At 35.8% G+C, this 20,531-nt stretch overlaps 1 protein-coding gene across 4 annotated transcripts in view; it reads left to right on the forward strand.

The window, feature by feature from the left end:
- The window catches only part of FGF12 (fibroblast growth factor 12), a 587,755-nt gene that overhangs the window by 477,724 nt on the left and 89,500 nt on the right, over positions 1 to 20,531 (forward strand).

Here is a 20,531-nt window from a genome sequence, read left to right on the forward strand (position 1 = left end):
ATTACCCTCTTTTCGAATTTTTGTTTACCCCTGTCTCCAGAATTAAAAATAGAATTCATATTTTCTACATTCCTGATTTATCTATTATGAATGCAAGCTTTTTTTTTGCTTAGACCCTTTTGGATTCCACATTAAATGTAAAAAAAAAATCATCTCTTATGTTTGTTTCATCAATGTTGTCAAAAAATATGATATACCCAGGCAATTGTATTATTTAGCTTTTAGGAAAAGGTTTCCTTTTTGAAAGTCATTTTATTGATGGTATGAATTAACACAAAATATTAGGTCAATTTAGTTATTGTGTGCTTGGAGAGTATTTATTCACTCTGGAGATTTCTGGATGTGCTATATAGTTATGGTGATTTATGAAAACAAATCGGAATACTCTGCCAAATTTTTAACAAGAATCTAAGTCATAATGACATATTAGTTTACTTGATGGGAGAATTGATTCATTTGATTTTTCCTAAGGGAAAACAGTGTTTCAGGCTTTAAAGATGAAATATGACACAACATTAGATCCTCTTTAGGCTCAGTAAGGAAAGTTTGCTTTAATTTTGCAGAACTTTGAAGCTCAGTTTTAGTCTGCATACTGATGTTAACTGTTTAAGATGATTTTACATCAAAGAAGAGGAAGAATAGGATGTTTTGTTGAACTGCATTTATGAGCCTTAGAGTGCACATTTAGACTAAAGTGTCGTTCCATGTGGTCCTAAAATCTGTAGGGTATTAAGTAATCTCTTACTGGAGTTTTGATATATAGTATTGGAAGTTCATTTCCTCTGATTTAATTTCAAAACCCAATTTCATTTAGTTCAGAAAATTCCAGCATAGCCGGCATATCTCGTTGTTGTGTTTAAACCAGTGTTTCTCAACTTGGCTGCACCTGAGAACTTCATGGAGCATTAAAAAGGATACTTCATCCCTGGACTCATATGCATATTTAATTGGTTTGGAGTGTGGCCCAGGAATAGGTTTTTTTCCTTTTCTTTCCCCCCTTTTTTGATATTTTTTAAAAGAACACCAGATGATTGTAACAAGTAGTTCTGGTTGAAAACCAGTAGTATAAATTAGCATTTCTCAAACTGTAATGCATGTATAAACTGCCTGGGAATTTTGTTAAAATATGGATTCTGATTCTTCTGTAGTTCTGGGATGGGACATTGACGGGATTAATACTGCAGAGTCAAAGACCATATTTTTAGTAAGGAAAGGTCTAAGCTAAGTCCCAATTTAGTTAGAAAACATTTTTATTAATCAATGCCTTGATACTAAATAATTGTTTATGAAATAATTAGTGTTTACTTAGTTACTCAAAACGTCATACTCAACATTTTAAAATGGACCGTTTTTCCTGCCATATTGTGTGATTCAATCCTACATTTTCTGAGCACCTATTATATACTCACTATTTTGCTAGGCTTGCAGGGAATGTACAGAGTAGAAAAATAGAAACCCTATGCTTAAATAGCTCAAAGAGAATCAGAGCGTTTATGCTAATGACCGTAATTCAAAGGAAAAGGCTGATAAGTAAAATTTTTGATTTTATACTTAATTTTGAGGTATTATGCCTTTTTGTTAGAGACACTTTTTACATTTTAGAAATTCTTGAAATCTGACATCTCTTCGTTCTGTCTCCCTCTCTGCAGGATGTGTGTGTGTGTATGGGGGAGTCGTTCTTAGGGGCTTTCATCTACTTTTTGATGAGTTTATCCAAAGCAGCTAGAGGAGCACTTGATTGGAAAAAAAATTACAGTCACATGTCACTTAATGATTGGGATACATGTGAGAAATGCATCCTCAGGCAATTTCGTCACTGAACAAACATCATGGAGTATACTTAGATAAACCTAGATGTCAGAGCCTACTACACACCTGGGCTTCATGGTATAGACTATGGTTCCTATGCTATAAACCTGTACGGTATTATACTGAATACTGTAGGCAGTTGTAACATAGTGATATTTGTATATCTAAACATAGAAAGGTACAGTAAAAATATAGTATTCTACTCTTATGGGACCATCTTCTCATATGTAGTACATTGTTGACCAACACATCGTTATGTGGCACATGACTATATATACCATAATTACATAATATTTAACTGTCTGCAGTCAGATCTAAAAACCATTTTGAAAACTACTCATGTTAGAATACATTTTAGAGCTTAACGTGCCATGGAGACATTTTTTGTCTTCAAAAAAGTGTTTTTGAATCTCTTTCAAGAAATTTAACAAAGTGATCCACAGCTCAGTTGCCAAAGGAATTAAAAGCAAAGTTTATGCCTCCCCACGGCCAGCATACTTGTACAAAACAAATGTCAAAAGCTGCACATGGGGAACTTGGAATGGTTTAATTTACGTGTATGGAGTTAGCACAAAATTCATAGCAGTCTGTCACCAAGGTTTGTTAGCTAATTGCTGTGTTTTAAATAAGTGTGAATTTTAACAACACTGTTTAAGAGCCTGCTGTCTCCCTTCCTCTTGGCGCACCTAGGGGTTCAAGCTATTATCTGAACACATATTCTAATTCTTCAAGTACTAAGGGGGCACCTCTGTTGTCTTTGACAGTCAGTCCCCCTCCTTAATAAAATCAGCTAGAAACATTCTCAGGAAAACAGCCTATAAGGCAGAATTTTCATGGGCCACTGCTACTATTTTTTTCTTCACACACTTCTTTCCCCAGAAAGCACAAACAATTCAGACTGTCCCACAGGCTGCTGGAGATATCACATATTGAGTTTTCCTAGTCTGACTCTACATAAAATTGCTTTAGCTAGGGAGAATTCATTTAACTAACTAAAAAACTCATCTGTTTGTAACCAGTGTGTTTGACATAAGCTCATGATATAAGCAAAAGAAATTTTCTTTTCTCTCTCTGTCCTCCTTGCACTGTATTACAGTGTGGCATAATTTTCATGTGTTCCTGGACATAACCTCTGGTAGAGCCATGACATCTCCACAACTCTACAGAAACTTTAAATCACAAACAAAACACAGTGCCAATTCAGTAATTAGAATGGAGTCCAAGGTATTAATCCAAACTTAAAAGCTTGTGTAATCAACAGTGATATCCTCCCCCAGGTGAGGTTTGCTTGAGTGCGGAAGCCTGTGGTTGGGAGTGGAGGTACAGCATTAGTTCCTCTTTCTTAGAATCTCTTACTACCTAGATGCTGTATTAGCTCCACAGGGACCAAGGTGATGTGTAGAGCAGAGAAGGTGTAAAAATAGTACAGTTCTTGTTTACCTGGGTGGCTTCATAAAGCCTCGGCCATCCATGGCTGATGTTTGAAGTTGAGGTTTTCAGGTAGACCAGGCCAATATAAAAGCCATCTTTTTTCCCTTTCATGAGTGTTTTCATGGAATCTTTAAAGATTCCTTTCTGGATTCTCTCACCCGCAGTTCCCTTAACTGACATTTCTATTGCAGATAATTCCTTTGTGCCTCCTTCGTCAGCCCCTGCGTACCCTGTGGTGTATGGCCAGTCTCTTTGTGGGGAGGTCCCTTTATCCCTGTACCCCAGTTTAGCTTAACCAAAGTGACTCCCCACCCCCATCTGTCTTGACCTACATCTGATCCAGATAAAACCCTATACATCCTTGGTTCTCACAACTTCTGGGGGTTGCACCCTATCTCAATACGGCGGTACTCTCCTGTCTGCTTCTGCTATCGAAGCAGCGAGTCAGACTTTCAGTCTTTGTGTATATTTCTCTGGCATGGGTTAGAGCCTAGTAAAGTTTAACTTTTTAAGAAATGAGTCAGGGCCCTGTCCTCTGTGTCTTTCCGTTCCGGAGAGATAACACCTCTCAGCCCTCCCTTCCTCCACAGAGTCAGGAAAGGGGACTCACAACACAGCAATCACTCTGTCTGGAGAAATCTGATAACAGGTTTTCTCCAAAATTCTATTTCTGACCCTTGGACCTCTATGTATACCTTATGCTACCTGAGAGGTCCAACAGTCATGGAATATGTTCTCCCACATCACATGTGTAAATTCTGCATATGGAGATGTGGAGATGTGTGTAATATGCGGGTTGTATTATGGTAGGCACTGGGTTCATTCTACTGTGAAATCTGAGGCAGGAAGAATCCCAGTCCAAGGATCTGTTACATATTTTAACAAGTTAAGGATGAACAGGATCGAATTTAGTGTGATTTCTTAGCCACTGAATAAACACTATTAGTTGGGCACAGTAAAAATTTGGTGGGAGATCAAAGATGTTTACAATATAGCATTTGTCTTCATTGGCAAACAACATATTTGGGAAAGTCAGATATGCTGTGAATAGCTAAATATAGATGAATATGCCTGTGAGGTACACTTGCCTAAACTACCCTTTTATGGTATCTTGTAGTTTGTCGAGTCAGAAGGTTTTGTACTTGGCAAAGGGAAAACTAGTTTGCTAGGCATAGGGACATTTTGACATGATGATTTTGGTTTGGAGATTGGTTATTGATTACTATCGTAGAGAAGCTGCAAGTGACGGAAGATTCAGTTGGGGAAGAAAAAAGATGTAACAGCAAAGTATAAACTTAGGCTAAGTCCACATATTTTACTGCGTAATTTCTGTCAGCAAAAGCATCCACAATGAAGACATTCAGCCGTTAGAGACATATATGAGAATGCCACATAGAATCCCACCTACGAGATCAGCTAACTATTAAGAATTCTGGCATTAGTCCTAGGTGTGAATCATTGATTGTGAAATCCCACACCTCATTTATTTTCATTGCTACATCCTATGCTTCAGCAAACTTTTCCTTCAACCATTACCTAAAGTTAAACTATTGCCACTATTTTGTGGTAAGAACATATTTATTGTATTTTTGTATCTTATACAAAAAGAGGGGATTTTTTATTGTTTCTTCTTTGAGGAAATATTTTTAAATTCCCCTCAATCTATAGATTTCTTTAGTGAAGAAAGTACAAAACCACCCCTATTTCTACTTACAGACATTTCCTAAAACATTTTTTTCCTCTCATGGGAAAATTATTGCCACGAATATTTATACAGGGCATGTCAGAGACTTAGTGCATTTTACCCATACACTTAGAATTTCCTTGTTCCAGTCTAATGCTTCTGGAGTTTTTAAATAACATAATTGTGCTCAGCTCACTCAATTCATTTTTTTCTCTATTTTATGGATATATTGTCAGCTATGTTTTACATATAGAAAATTGTTTTACAGCCATTAAACCATAGCCTTAACATCTATTGTTATTATAGTTCTTATTCATCACCCCCGAAATAATTTTTAAAATTCCAGTACAACTGTTATCTTACGATGCAGTATTTTCATTATGAAGCTTTCCCTTATTCAGTTTCTTAGCAAAACATTTTCTGATACTAGACCGATATTTTCCACTTAGATTCTGTTTTGCAGTCATATTAATCAAGCTCAACCCATGACCTTGAAACAGGATGAAATAGACGAATTGCCCTTGGGTATAATGAATTGACACAGGAAAAGCTACTCATGATGGATCTTAAATGCAACCAAGTAATTTGCTTAGATTCTCCAGAGAATGATTTTATATTCTGTATTAGGATGTGTTTAACTGAATAACTGCAGTTATATAAGTAATAGTGATGGCAGTGCAGATAAGGGGGATAAATATACATGCAAATGCAAACACGCACATCACACATACATTTAATAAAATCTGATTCGTTAGTGACGCATATTTCTTCAGTTGCTAAGCATTGATGACAGCATATCATATTCAAAGATTTATAGAAACACGATTTTTCACAAGTCGTTCAGTGCCTTCTTTCTCTTTATGTGGAACATGAATTTCTTTCATATATCATTACTTGAGGAACTTCTAGTTATCACTCTGCCCATTTGTGTTCATCTGCTTTTGAGTCACCCAAAAGTTTTTATACTTTCCTCAATAGTATAAAAATAAAATGCTTCAAAAACCTTTAAATCTTCATATGGATTACCACAGAGCAAAAGATTAAGGTATCCAATATTAACCTTCTCCAATTAAAAAAAAAATGAATAAACTCCATACTGTTTATGCTTTAAATACATTTTTATTGCAAACAAACTATACTGTTTAAATCAATTGTGTTAACTGCTATTGTTTATTTTATTTATTTGTTTATTGAGAAAGGATCTCACTCTGTCACGCAGCTGGAGTGCAGTGGCGTGACTTCAGCTCACTGCAACCCCCACCTCCCAGCTTCAAGTGATTCCCCTGCCTCAGCCTCCTGAGTAGCTGGGACTACATGTGTGCACCACCACACCTGGTTAATTTTTGTGTTTTTAGTAAAGATGGGCTTTTGCCATTGGCCATGCTGATCTCAAACTTCTGGCCTCAAGTGACCCATCCACCTTGGCCTCCCAAATTGCTGGGATTATAGACATGAGTCATTGCACCCAGCCCTATTTTTAAAATTATATTTATTATCATGTCTTATATTTTTCCTCATGCAAAATTTTCCTGGTTTCTCTCTCCCCTGCAAACAAACAAACAACAAACAAAAACAACCTTTGTTTTGTAAAGTTTCTGTTCATTTTGCTTTTTTTATTTTATTATTTTTTTTAAATTTTACCACTACCTTACTAACATGCAAGCTTCACTGGTCCTGAATCACACAGGATAGGGTAAGGATTGGAATTTAGGAGTTTGATTGTCAGACATTTGCTACATGTCAAGCCCTCTCAGAAGTCAAGCCGAAGTTCAAAAATAGAATAATATCATTTAGAAGTTGCTCACCCTAATTTTGGATAAAGTGTAAATTTGTATTCCTTGTTATGAAATGAGGAGAAAGCCAATTTTCCTGTGACCGTGGAAAGATTCTTCCAAGGGAGACCTCTGGCAAAGTAGTATTTTTATGCTTAAGAGTAAAAACACAAACAAAAATCTCTCCCTAGTCAACTAACTGGAACATTTGGTTAACTCAACCAGTCAGCAAAATCAGCATCAAAATATGTTTCATGAAATACATGAACTACACGTAGCCACCACTGCACTATCTGTGGAAGTTAAAATGGCTCTGAACAGAAGATATGGAGAAACCTATTCTTTAAGAAGTCAAAATCCCAAGATAATGATGGATAAGGGTTTCAGAGAAATTACTCAAAAGTCAGGGATGAGCACGATTACAAGCAATATGTGTGCAACTGATATAGGGATTAGAGCTTCGTCTGTCACTCCCTGATGTTGATATAGAGATCATTTGGGTGATGGACAGGCTATGTTTTGATTGCTATTGAATAGGAAATTGGGTCTAAATAACACGGTGGCAAAACTAGGACATAAATGGAAAATTCTGGTTCTATAGCTAAATGCTAATGCTGAGACTCTGACAGGGCTTTTGATACTAATAAAATTACCCCCAAAAGATATGGGAAGGTATTTATTTAATCTGATAAAATGTGGGAAAATTAGAAAAGGCATGTAGCAATAATGGTACTGGTTTAATATTTTGAAGAATAACCAAATCTCATGATATTATCTGCACAGAGTGCTCTTATAGTTTTACAAAAACCAAGCACTAGTAGGATCTTACATTTAGTCTATGAGAGCATAATCACAATTTATGAGCTTATGGGAAACAGCTACTGAAGGGTGAGATTTTTCTGAGGAGCATAATTCTTGAAATCCAGACATGGAAACTAGTGATGGTGAAAACAAATATTAATTTCCGTATAGTCACTAAGCAGATCCAAGCTAATTAAATGAAAGTCCAAGAGCTCAAGAAAACTCAGTTCAAATTGCCTGAGCTTAGGAATGCTCATTATTCATCTATTCTGCTATCTATCTGTGTATTTAGTCCATAAATAATTTTATCAAATAAAACTGTACTTGAAATTATTCTTCAATAAGACTTTTAAAACCTACTTTACTATTTTTATGCTGTTGCCTAAGGAATCGATTTCATTTCGGTCTAATTAAAGTGACTCAAAGATAGAGCATTTTTAAGGGAGCAAGATCAACTTGATGTCAAAAAGTTTTTTTGACATTAAATGCTTTAAATATATGGAATATACCATACCAAATAACATGCAAATTAGTATAGAACACACCATTTTTAAAGAAAGTTAACATGCATATTTTACTTAAAATATATAAATATATAAAATATGTACAATTTATTTTTATAAGTAAACATAAAATATGTAAATATCTATACAGTAACAAGTGTGTTGGTTATAGGTTTACGTGTGTGTGTGTGTGCGCGATAATAGTAATGGAGAAGTAGATTTGAATAGAGGGTACAAATCAGTAAGACAATGAATTATTGCAAAAGCATCAAAAGATTAAAAGGAACGGTGTATACTTGGTCAGATTATTGAAAGTTTCTATTATTTAACAATTATAAAATTATGCAAAATTATAAGTCAGAAGCAGGAAATCAAAGTAAATGACTAATTTGCATGGGAAGTAAGAGTCTGTCTCATTGTAGCTAGTTGTAAGAATTATGACAGAAGATGAGGACAGGACAAGGACCAACTAGCTGGATTCACTATTCTTTGACATGAAGCTGAATATTTATGACAATGAATTCCTCATCTGGAAGAGCGTAACAAGTTAAACCATGACAGAAGTGACTTGCAGTTTCCCTCCCCACCAGACACGATGTCAAAAAGCACTATCAATTTCATTAATGGGATGTTTCAACTCTTTATTTTGGAATGCCAACCAGAGTCCTGCCAGGTGGGTACATTCATGAAATGCCATATAACTTCAGGAAAGACATTAATGGCCACTGGAGATGTTCCACAGACTTTATAATAGACACATCTCTAGGAAAATGTATGTGCATGGCTATGTTTAGTAAATGTAACGTATTTCTTTCATGTTAAAAACCACTTGGGGGTCAGACATGAGAAATATGTGTTTAAACTTTGGCAAATACCATTATTAAATACTGTTTTAATAAAGTTAGGTTTACATTGATGACTAGTCAGAGATTGCAAATAATAAAGAAATAATAGTAGAGGATCAGGTTGTGCTTACATGTGATATGTAAAACAGATATCTAATTATTTTATTATACCAAACGTGAATTGGAATTGATTGGAAAACTTTATTCTATGATATGCATTTTAGCATGATCCCCATTATGCACTGATAATTTAAACTTTCTAGGTATCATAACACTTTCTTCCCCTATAACTCAGCTTACTCAGGATACACTTAATACGTAAAACTCTGAAATGTTTTCTCTCCCCTGATAGATTCTAATTTTAATTAGTATACCTCTCCCCCAGCTCTATTCATTGGTTTTTGTTAGAACGATTGCAATGGGAAAAGTTCACAATATTTATAATATTAATAATTTAAACTTTTCTCTAACATTAACAATAAATTACCTTTTATTGAGGTCTTATAATGTGCTCAGCTATTTGATACATGCTCTATGAGTAGTATTTCTATTCATCCTTCCTGTAGCCTTTTATGAGAGAGTTGTGTTGTTAATTCCTCCCTCTCTCCCTGTTGCCATATTTTTTTATTAAGTACTTATGTAATACACGGTACTCTTGCCAGGAGTCATGATTTCTCCATATCATCTTATTTCCTCCTTCCCTTTCCCTCTTCTTTAATAGGATTAGTTCCATGTCTAGGAGCAAAAGTCCAACATCAATAAAATGGTCTCTCTGTTCTCAGAAATATTATCTTCTGGGGATTGAAAGGAGGTGACTGAGCACTTTTGTAAAGTATGCAATTGAGAGGGCGAATTCAGATCCTAGGAGCTTGCAAAATCAGACCATATCTCTTCATCCAAAGTCCGAATATATTTTTCCTTCAGCAAAAAGTAGGGAGATCCAATGATTTTTGATATGTTTTATATGCCGTTGGTCAGAAATAATCTCTGGATCCATTGATCAATTCATAAATACGTTTTCAAGGATATGCATTTCAACAGTTTTATTAAACAACTGGTATGATTTAGTTTCTTATTGTTTCTTTCCTTGGCATTAAGACCAAATCAGTTTCCCCAGGGTATAATGAGAGCAATGTTTAGAAAGGCAATAATGTGAAAAGCCTTTTCGATATAATGCTTTTTATTATAATTAATTTTTTAGGGGCTCTTTATTTTAATTTTACTGAGATATATATCTCATGTGAATTAAGTAATATTTTTCAGAGTATTTTTCCTGACTATCCAGTAAGTTTTTTTCTTTTCTACCATAGCTGACGTTAATCAAAATTAAGATGATCAAAATTAAGGTGATCTTTGTGTTACTTGAAGACAAGTGATTATTTGTGGAAGAGTTGGCAGCAGAAAGCACTTTGACAGAGACATTGATTCTAGTTAGAAGCAACCAACGTAGGTACATACACTTTTATTTCCTCAGTCACTCTAGAGTTGGAGAAAACTTTTCTTTTCTTTCTTTTCTTCTCTTTTCTTTTCTCTATTCTCTTCTCTTCTTCTCCTTTTTTTTTTTTTTTTTTTTGTTGAGACTGAGTCTCACTCCATTACCCAGGCTGGAGTGCAGGGGCATGATCTGGGCTCACTGCAACCTCCACCTCCTGAGTTCAAGGGATCCTCCAGCCTCAGCCTCCCCAGTAGCTGGGATTACAGGCACTATCACCACTCCTGGCTAATTTTTGTATTTTTTAGTAGAGACAGGGTTTTGCCATGTTGGCCAGACTGGTCTGGAACTCCTGAGCTCAAGTGATCTGCCCACCTTGGCCTCCCAAAGTGCTGGGATCACAGGCATGAGCCACCGCACCCGGCTGATACTCTTTCCTAAGAGCCTGAATATTTTCTCATCCTAGAGAATACAAAATTTAGTCAGACAGGTCTCTGACTTTACATAACCCTCAATCTGTATCAAAAAGACTTACACACAAACACACACACACAAAATTAAACATGCAATTACTCTATCATCTTGTTCGCTGGTGTATCACTAGTTCTTATATAAATACCTAATGTAGACTAAATCCTAAATAATGATATTGCTTCTTATGAGGAATGATTTGTAGGCAAAGTGCTCAAATCTAATGTGTAAAGCTCCTGTGTAACCACTATCCAGATATTTGGAACCCTTCTACCGCTCCCAGAACTGTTCCTAATGCTCCTTCACAGACAGAACTCACCAGCAAGAATTAACTACCCATGGCCGGGCGCGGTGGCTCAAGCCTGGAATCCCAGCACTTTGGGAGGCTGAGACGGGTGGATCACGAGGTCAGGAGATCGAGACCATCCTGGCTAACACGGTGAAACCCCGTCTCTACTAAAAAATACAAAAAACTAGCCGGGCGAGGTGGCGGGCGCCTGTAGTCCCAGCTACCCAGGAGGCTGAGGCAGGAGAATGGCGGGAACCTGGGAGGCGGAGCTTGCAGTGAGCTGAGATCCGGCCACTGCACTCCAGCCTGGGCCACAGAGCGAGACTCCGTCTCCAAAAAAACAAAACAAAACAAAACAAAAACACAAAGAATTAACTACCCTTTTGTTTTCTACACATATTTTTTTTTTTCTGTTTTTGAACTTTATATAAATAGGATCATACTATATGGGCCCATTTGTATCTGGCTTTTTTTTCTCATGCAACTAAAAATATCTGATTTTCTTCATGCTGTTTTGTACATCTTAGTTCATTCATTATTATTGCAGTGTAGTATTCCTTTGTATTGTGTATACCACAATTTGTTTACCTATTCTCCTGATGATAGACATTTGGGTTATTTTCAGTTTGGAGCTATTATGAATAAAGTTGCTAAACATATTCTAGTCATTTTCTTTTGGTGGACATATACAGTCATTTGTCTTGGGACTTTATATAAAAATAGAATTGCACAGTCACAGGCTAGCTATGTTTAGCTTTAGTAGATAGTGTCAAACATTTCTTGAAAGTTGGTGAATCAACTGATACACCTATTATAGCCAAATTTAGGGATGTAGTAGTACGGTAGACTTACAGACAATACACAGCATGACTGAAGCAAAAAAGCACAACTGGCTCTCTCAGAATCAAAGTGGGTTCTCATCAATGACAACATTTTCATGGTGCACTCCCTGCTCTTAATTAGGAAAAGATAAGTAGCTCTTTCTAGGTGAAACATGTAATATGAATTTGAAGGCCCTGAAATATTTGATCAATAGACAAAAGTGAGTTGTGAGACAGAAGAGTTTCCATAGAATGACAAAGGATACGGATTTGTGTCCCAGTAGCTCCATTATTGACTCACAAGCAGCTTAAGACTTTTAATTTTTCTTATCCAAAACCCACAATCATAGGCAATGGTATATTTTGTCCTGGAATAAATATAATAGCATGTCTCACTTTTGCTCTTTCTGGATACTAGTAATTAAGTATGCTTCACCTGATTTCAGCATTTAGCACTCTATACTCTTTGTGGAAGGTCCAGGTCCAGGTGTTCTTTGACTTGTATGAATTTAATCTTCTATGTTTGATTTTAAATAGATGAACATCCGAGTTGGGTCCTTCCTTTCTAGTCTACCAGAAATTTTAAAAAACCTTCAAATTAGACTTATTTGCCCCATAACGTACTGAATTATTTACAGCACAAAGAAAGCTTCCATTTTATACTATGTTTTGATTCTCCAGAAAAAGAAGGCTATAGGTATCCTCTATTTTTTGTTTGATAAATTCTTTAAAAGCAATGTTCTAAATATATCAGAATTGTCATTTGAATTATTGTTAGCAGGAATTAGGTAGACAGGAAGAGTATGATCAGAATTTTATGGCTGAAATAGACTTGAAATATTTAAATCTTAATTTATTTTTCTAATATTTGAATATTTATCAAAAACACTTATGCTTGTATTGTGGCATAATTTTTTCTCAAGGTGTAAATATCAAGTGGTTAATTAAATGCAGAATATTCTCTGGTGGCCAAATATGAACAGGCGCCCTGTTTTCTTGTGCTGACCATAACTTATGCCAAACTCATCAAAATGATGACTCTAATTTTTCCTGAGTGTGCACTAAACTAGCTAATGTTTAATGCTATCCCCTAATCAAAACTGTTTTTCTGTGGCTAAATGTGGCATTTCCAGGGCCAGAGAACCAAATTCAAAAGTTACCAGAATAAACAGAAATAGAAAGGCAAATTTAGGCATACCCTAATCATTAGGTTATTATGTCAGATTTAATATAAATGTTATTTGAATTCTCAATGTTTTAGATTATCCACATGAGTGCACACTTTGAGTACTAAGCAGAATAGAGTTGACTATATAAATGAATCAATCATAATGTTGTTTTAAAAATATTTTAAAGTATCAGAGCAATGGCTTCCATATCTAAAGCAATCCTGTCTTCTAGTTAGACACCAGCCTTTCTCAATAGTTGGTTTTGTTGTAGTGTAGCCCTGGTGACAATGCCATTCAATGGTTTTTGGGTTTTTTTGATGCAAACTGCTTGAAAGGAGCCTCAAATTGCCTTTGGTCAGTGTCACATAAAAATTGATAGAATGTGAGTTGTAATGATTGCCTCATTGTTCAGACAGCATTGAGAAGGTCACCTCACATGCTTCTCCCATTTTTGTAGTCTGACAGTAGGCAAAGTGCCACCAGAGGAAGAGAGGGGTTTGTTCTTTCCATTCCGAAGTTACTGTGTGAACAGTCTCAACTCATCGAAAGAATCAGGGCAAATGATGCCTTTACAAGCACCACGAAAAACAATCAATATTCCCTAGCAATGAAAGCTGGAGTTTTCACAAAGTCATTCTTAAGACCCTGATTCTCCATGTTGAAAAAAGAAACTTCTCTCTTCCTAAGGCCTCTATATTGCATATTGAAAGGTAGCATTCAAGACCCTACTGACTGCTCATGAAGTGGTGGAAAAATTCTTTTACTGTATTACTGTATTTTAAACATTCTGTGGGGGCTGAGTCAGGAATTATATCACAAGTTTGAATCAGAGCAATTGTTTGACCAAACTTAATATCTTACACACATGTTTATCAAGTAGCTGCTGCATGCAGTGTTGTATGTAAGTCTAATCAGGCAAGTTTTTAAAATGAAATACTAGATTCATACTTGAGTTCTCTATAATTGTGTTTTATTATCCAGCTGTCATTTAATGAACATCTGCTTTGTGAAAGACATTCTGTTAGGGACCATGGATGGGAGTTATATCACATACCGTTCCTCAAAGAACTCGTGATTATTATTATAATAATAGTACAGTGTGCTGCATTTACATAGCCCTTACAATAAAAAGCCGCTACCATCTTCATTATGTAATAATTGCAACAGTTTCATTTTGGTCAGGGTTGACTCGTTTATTATGACTCTTTTGCATTTGTTTATCAAGTCTCAATTTGGGCCCCCAAACAGTTGTTAAAACTATTCAAAATTCTTCACTAACCCAATCAATAATCACTGATTGTAATGGTAGACAGAAAGTAATCACTGATCGTAATGGTAGACAGAAAGTAATCACTGATCGTAATGGTAGACAGAAAGTAATCACTGATTGTAATGGTAGACAGGAAGTGGCAATAGTAAATATGGCTCATCAAACAGGATTTGGTGATAGATCAAATTAATTGTATTAAGCTAAAATAAAATGCTTTCTAGAGAATTAACTCTGAAGGTTTTATGTATTTGTATATTTATTTTGAGACGGTCTCTCTCTGTTGCCCAGGCTGGAATGCAGTAGTGTAATCACCGCTCACTGCTGCCTGGAACTCCTGGGCAGAAGTCGTTCTCCCGTCCCAGTCTCACCAGTGGCTGGGACCACAGGCATGTATCATCACACCTGGCTAATTTTTTTTTTTTTTTTTTTTTTTTTTTGTAGAGATGGGGTCTCACTATGTTGCATAGGCTATTCCCAAGGTTTTATAAGTATTATTAGTCCAGAAGACTGTTACAAATAATTAAAGAGAAACTTTGGGATCATCTAAGAATCTTAACGATCTGAATACCCAGGATAGCTTAAAGCCACATTCCAGAGAATGTGATAAGTATATTCAGTGTTAGCACTTGTGCAACATGAATAGTGATACTTCCTAAATTCAGATAACTCGAAGATGTCAGGATAGGTGAAAGCAGTTGCGTGAAGAACATGAAAAGTGCCATATTGGGCCACATCTATACATCTGAAAATAGCTTCAAATAACATACTGTCAAGGTTGTTCTCCATGGTCATGTTTCAGTTCAATGTATACTTTAAATATGTCCAAGTTCCTTAATGGCTGTTTTATTAATTTGTTAATTGTGATTTTTATCTCAGTTCCTTTGAACATGTGTATTATAACTAATGGTTTGATGAAATTTGTCCTTGAGGAAGTAGATGTTCATAGTTTGGTTCCATTGATTCTAGATAGTATTACGGAACAAGATAAAATTTGCTGCACTTTTTATTCCCCCTTTAGAACTCTCATGGCCGATCATAGAGAATAAAATAAGAAAGTCTTGAAGGGTCAGATAGCTCAATTTCTTAAGCAGTAAATGGGCCCCAATTTAAAAAGTTCTAATTTTTTAGACATTACAATATGTGTTAATCCACCATCTGGCTTAACCATATGTCAGGAACAGTGCTTTCAGAAGCTAAATACTTTTCATTTTCAATATCCCTTATTATTGGTAAAGTCTTATTTAGAGCAAAATTCTACCTCACTCTTTTGGCCTTAATCTCTCCTGGAAGCCACACAGAAGCTGTCAACTGTCTTTTCCATAAATCTTTCCCAGACTTAACATCTTCAATTTTGCATACATGCCTTATTAAATGTGGTAGAATCAATAACTATATAATGAAATGATTTATTGGATTCTTGATCTTGGACTGTCATCTCTTGCCAGTGATCTCTAGGTGTGGATTCAGAAAACTGTCAGCAAAATGTGTGCCATCGTATAGACCCACATAGCTGAAATTCTCTCCTTATGCTCTTTTGACAGAATGCAAGTTGGCTGACCTTTAAATCATATTGTATTCATGCTTGTGAGGTGAGCAGAGTCTATTGAGCCATATCTAATTGCATGCATGGGTGACTGCAAAATACAGTAACCTTTGAGCTAGTAGAAACTGAATGAATGTTTTTTAGCCAGGTAGAAGAGCAAAATTACTCACCAATTTGATACTTTACAATGACGAAACAAGAAACAACTCTTTGGTGCTGAAGTCTCTGGGGATGGCAGATGAGTACATCTGCTTATTGACTATTTGGGATTAGGCTGCAAGCATGCCTACAGATTTGGGTTTGTGCTAGGCAAATGTTTCCCATCAGCAAGTTTTAGCACCATTGCACATCACCAGTCTCCTTTCCTCAACATCTGTTTTGTTTCCTGAGAGTTGCTTTAGGATCTTTTCCTTCCTTCCTTCCTTCCTTCTTTCCTTCCTTCCTTCTTTCCTTCCTTCCTTCTTTCCTTCCTTCCTTCTTTCCTTCCTTCTTTCCTTCCTTCCTTCCTTCCTTCCTTCTTTCCTTCCTTCCTTCCTTCCTTCCTTCCTTCCTTCCCTCCCTCCCTCCTTCCTTCTCTCTCTCTCTCTCCTTTCTTTCTCTTTTTCCTTCTTTCTTTCTTTCTTTCTTTTCCTTCCCTCCTTCCTTCCTTCTTTCCTTCCTTCCTTCCTTCCTTCCCTCCCTCCCTCCTTCCTTCCTTCCTTCTCTCTCTCTCTCTCTTTTCTTTCTCTTTTTCTTTCTTTCTTTCTTTTCCTTCCCTCCTTCCTTCCTTCTTTCCTTCCTTCCTTCCTTCCTTCCTTCCTTCCTTCCTTCTTTCCTTCCTTCTCTCTTTCTCTCTCTCTTTCTCTCTTTCTCTCTCTCTCTCTCTCTCTTTCTTTCTTTCTTTCCTTTTTTTTGTGACAGAGTTTCACTCTTGTCACCCAGGCTGAAGTACAGTGGCATAGTCTCAGCTCACTGCAATCTCTGCCTCCCGGGTTCAAGTGATTCTCCTGCCTCAGCCTCCCGAGTAGCTGGGATTACAGGTGTCCACCACCGCACCCGGCTAATTTTTTGTGTTTTTAGTAGAGATGGGGTTTCGCCATCTTGGCCAGGCTGGTCTAGAACTCCTGACCTCAGGTGATCCACCCACCTCAGTCTCCCAAGGTTCTGGGATTACAGGCATGAGCCACCACACCTGGCAGCTTTAGGCTTTCTTATCACTTTTATATTTATGTCAATTAGAACCAGGTCCTATCTGGAAAAGCCTACATACTATCTGAAAAAATACGTACTTACAATCTTCAGTCAAGGAAAGTATATATCTATCTACAACATATTAAGCCTTTCAGGATTGCATGGGCAGCACCCGTAAATTCAGTATAATATTTGGCCCATTTATAGTTACATTTACTCCACTTATGTTAAAGATTAATTTCTTTCCCTTTTACCATTCCAGGTGGTTACTGATGTCACCTATTGTCACGGTGATTCTTTTGCTTTCCTTTTTTATAAACTCATACTAAATAATTATGTAATTATAATTCTAAAAAGATAAATTTTATAATTCATATTTTTCATTTATGAGCACTTGCCTTGAATTGGAACGTGCTTTTAGAGGAACTATTTTAAAACTAAAACTATTATTTTTGGTAAATGTTTTGAAGTTATGTTTATGTTCTGATGTTATTAAAAACAGAATTTTGTAATGTGATGAGATATCAAGGAACTAGGAATTCCATTTTAATTTTAATGTTTTTTTAAGTTTTTAAATGTTTTTTGAAGTTTAATGTGAACTTAAAACTCTGTCCTACTAATCACTTTTTTACTATGACATTTATTCAGTCTTTTAGCATTAGGGTCCAAAAAAGCAAGGACTCTGTTGCCTGTCACTTATAATTCTAGACAGTCTAGTAGAAATAAAATTTTCTCTGTCTTGTAAAGCCCTCTCTGAGTCTCCCCAGGCAATGTTACTGCCTCCTTCTCCTAGCCTCTTGCCATACTTAAGATTTGTGGCTGCTATTCTAACACAGACCAAATTGTATTAAATTCTATTATATTCCTGTCTCCCTGAAAAATAATTACCATGCAAATTATTTAAGGGCAAGGAACATGTCTTTCTCTGTTTCCAGTATCTTCCATGCTACCTGGCATGTAATTGATGCCCATTAAGTATTCGTTGACTAAAGAGTAAATTGTGCTTATGCAAATGCATAATTACTTCCTGATTAAATATTTCTGACGCTCACACTAGGAGGAAATGTTTTGATTATGCCAATAGCTAATTGATGCCCAGTAAATGTTTTCTGAGTAAACAGTAAGTCATTGGCCAGGCATGGGGGCTCACACTTGTAATCCCAGCATTTTGGGAGGCCAAGGCAGGAGGATAAGTTGAGGCCAGGAGTTGGAGACTAGCCTGGGTAAAATAGTGAGACCCCATTTCTCCAAAATAAAATAAAATTACCAGGCATGGTGTCATGTGCTCATGGTCCTAGCTACCTGGGAGGCTGAGATGAGAGGATTGCTTGAGCCCAGGAGTTCAAGGCTGCAGTGAGATTTGATCATGCCACTGCACTGCAGCCTGGGCAACAAAACAAGTTTCTGCTTCCCAAAGAAAATCCCAAGCAAACAAACTAACAACAACAACAAAAAAAATACAGTAAGTTGGGCTTATGCAAATGCACGATTATTTCGTGCTTAATTGTTTCTGAGGCTCACACTGAGAAGAAAAGAGTATCCTAGTTGCAATGAGTGTTGGAATTAGAATATTCAAAAGGGGCGGTTATTGCATGCTTGGGAGACAGAATCCCCAGCCTGTAGAGAGAAGATAACCACTTGGCTCGGAGTAAACTCAGACTCGAAGTGCTCCGGGTCAGTAAGGTGAAGCTGCATTAATAGCTTCATCTGTTGTGTTCATCTGTCAACATGAATTTTAAATTAACAAAATATGACTCATGTGGACTAGTATTCTGGATTTCAAAATCAGCATTTGTTCATCATACTGTGCATATCTTCTTTCATGTTTATCATAATAATCTTTTGTCAACTATTTTTAAACAGTTTATTTCCTTTTGAACAGATAATACATTCACTTAACTCACAACCATAAGATACAAGATAAATTGAACAATCTCATCCCGCTTATCTCTATCTACTCTTTTCTGTAGGCTATCAATAGTACAATTTTCTTATTTGTCAGCTGGAGTTATTGTTGTTATTACTTTTTGCTTATACCCGTAAAAGCACATACATCTATTTACCTCTCTTTGTTAGAAAAGATAGCCACTGTTCACACTATCACTCCATTTTGCTCTTTCCACTTAATATTTCTGGGAGATTTTTCCAAATCAGTACACAGGGAGTTTCTGTATTTTTTAAAAGCTATGTGTTATTATACCAAAGACATACATGATTTCATCAGTCCCATAATTTGGAAAGTTTGCCTCAATATTTTGCTATTATAAATAATATAATTACACATCAGTATTCTGCACATTTTATAGTGTATCTGCAGAGTAAATTTCTACAAGTAGAACAGAAAGCAGAATATTTGTAAGTTTGCTAGATACTGCCAAATCGATCTCCCTAGATATAGTAAGTATTTACACTCAATAAAGCAATATATGACACGACAGTGCCAATTTTTCTGCACTTTCACTAACACAGTGAGTTATGTAATTTTAAAAATATGATACAAAAATTCTATTCATTGTAGTTTTAATTTTTCTTCATTTATGATATGTGGTTTTTAGCGTATTGTAATAGAATAGCTAACAGCCGATTTTATTTTAATTTTGTGTTACTTGTCACCTATCCTTGCCTTTGTTTTTATTTGGATCTTGGTCTTTCACTTATCTTTCTGAAGGAAGCCTTTTATATTAGGAAAGTTAGCCCTTGCAAATCCTTCCCAATTTTCACCTTTTGATTAGTTTATGGCATTTTAAGTAATACAAAAATTTTTGCATTTTCATAAGTACCGTGTGTTTGACAGACTCAACAACATAATGATGTTAACTTTTTATTAATCATTTTTTATAGTTTCTGAGAGTTTAAAATCTCCTCCTAAGGAATACCTTCCTATTCCGTTGTCATTTAAAGTCATTAAAATGCCTGAAGTAAATTTATTCTTTAAAATTTTATACTTAGGTTGCATATACTGTACAGGGAATTTATCTTGAGGGTTTTTTTTTTCCGTAAAGCTGCCCTGATATTTTACCATAATATTTTAAATAAACTGTCTTTTCCCCCTTAGTGTTAAATGCTACCTTAAATATAAATATATACTTTGCTTATTTGGACTTCTGTACTACAGGCTGTTCCAATTTCATGACTATCTATTCAAGTGCCAATAACACACTGATTTAATTACTGTAGCTTTACTTTATTTTTTAATAACAGCAAGTCTACTTCTTCTTTTAATCCCCACATCCCACACCAAATTACTCTTGTTTTTCATGATCGTCCTAGTTATTCTTTCTGATTTTGTTTTCTATATTAATGCTCACATTAGGTTTTTCAATTCTCTCAAATTTTCTGTTGGTGTTTTATTTATAGATATACTTAAGGTTAATATTTTTATGAAGTTGAATCTGTCTGTTTAAGTACTTGATATTGTTTTGATTCCATCAGAAGTATTTTGATAGTCTCTTAATATAGATCCTGAAAATTTACTATCAGTATTATTCCTGAATATTTTGTAGTTTTCCGCCATGATCTTC

This window comes from Macaca mulatta, chromosome 2 (assembly GCF_049350105.2).
Source record: "Macaca mulatta isolate MMU2019108-1 chromosome 2, T2T-MMU8v2.0, whole genome shotgun sequence".
Classification (NCBI taxonomy): Eukaryota; Metazoa; Chordata; class Mammalia; order Primates; family Cercopithecidae; genus Macaca; species Macaca mulatta.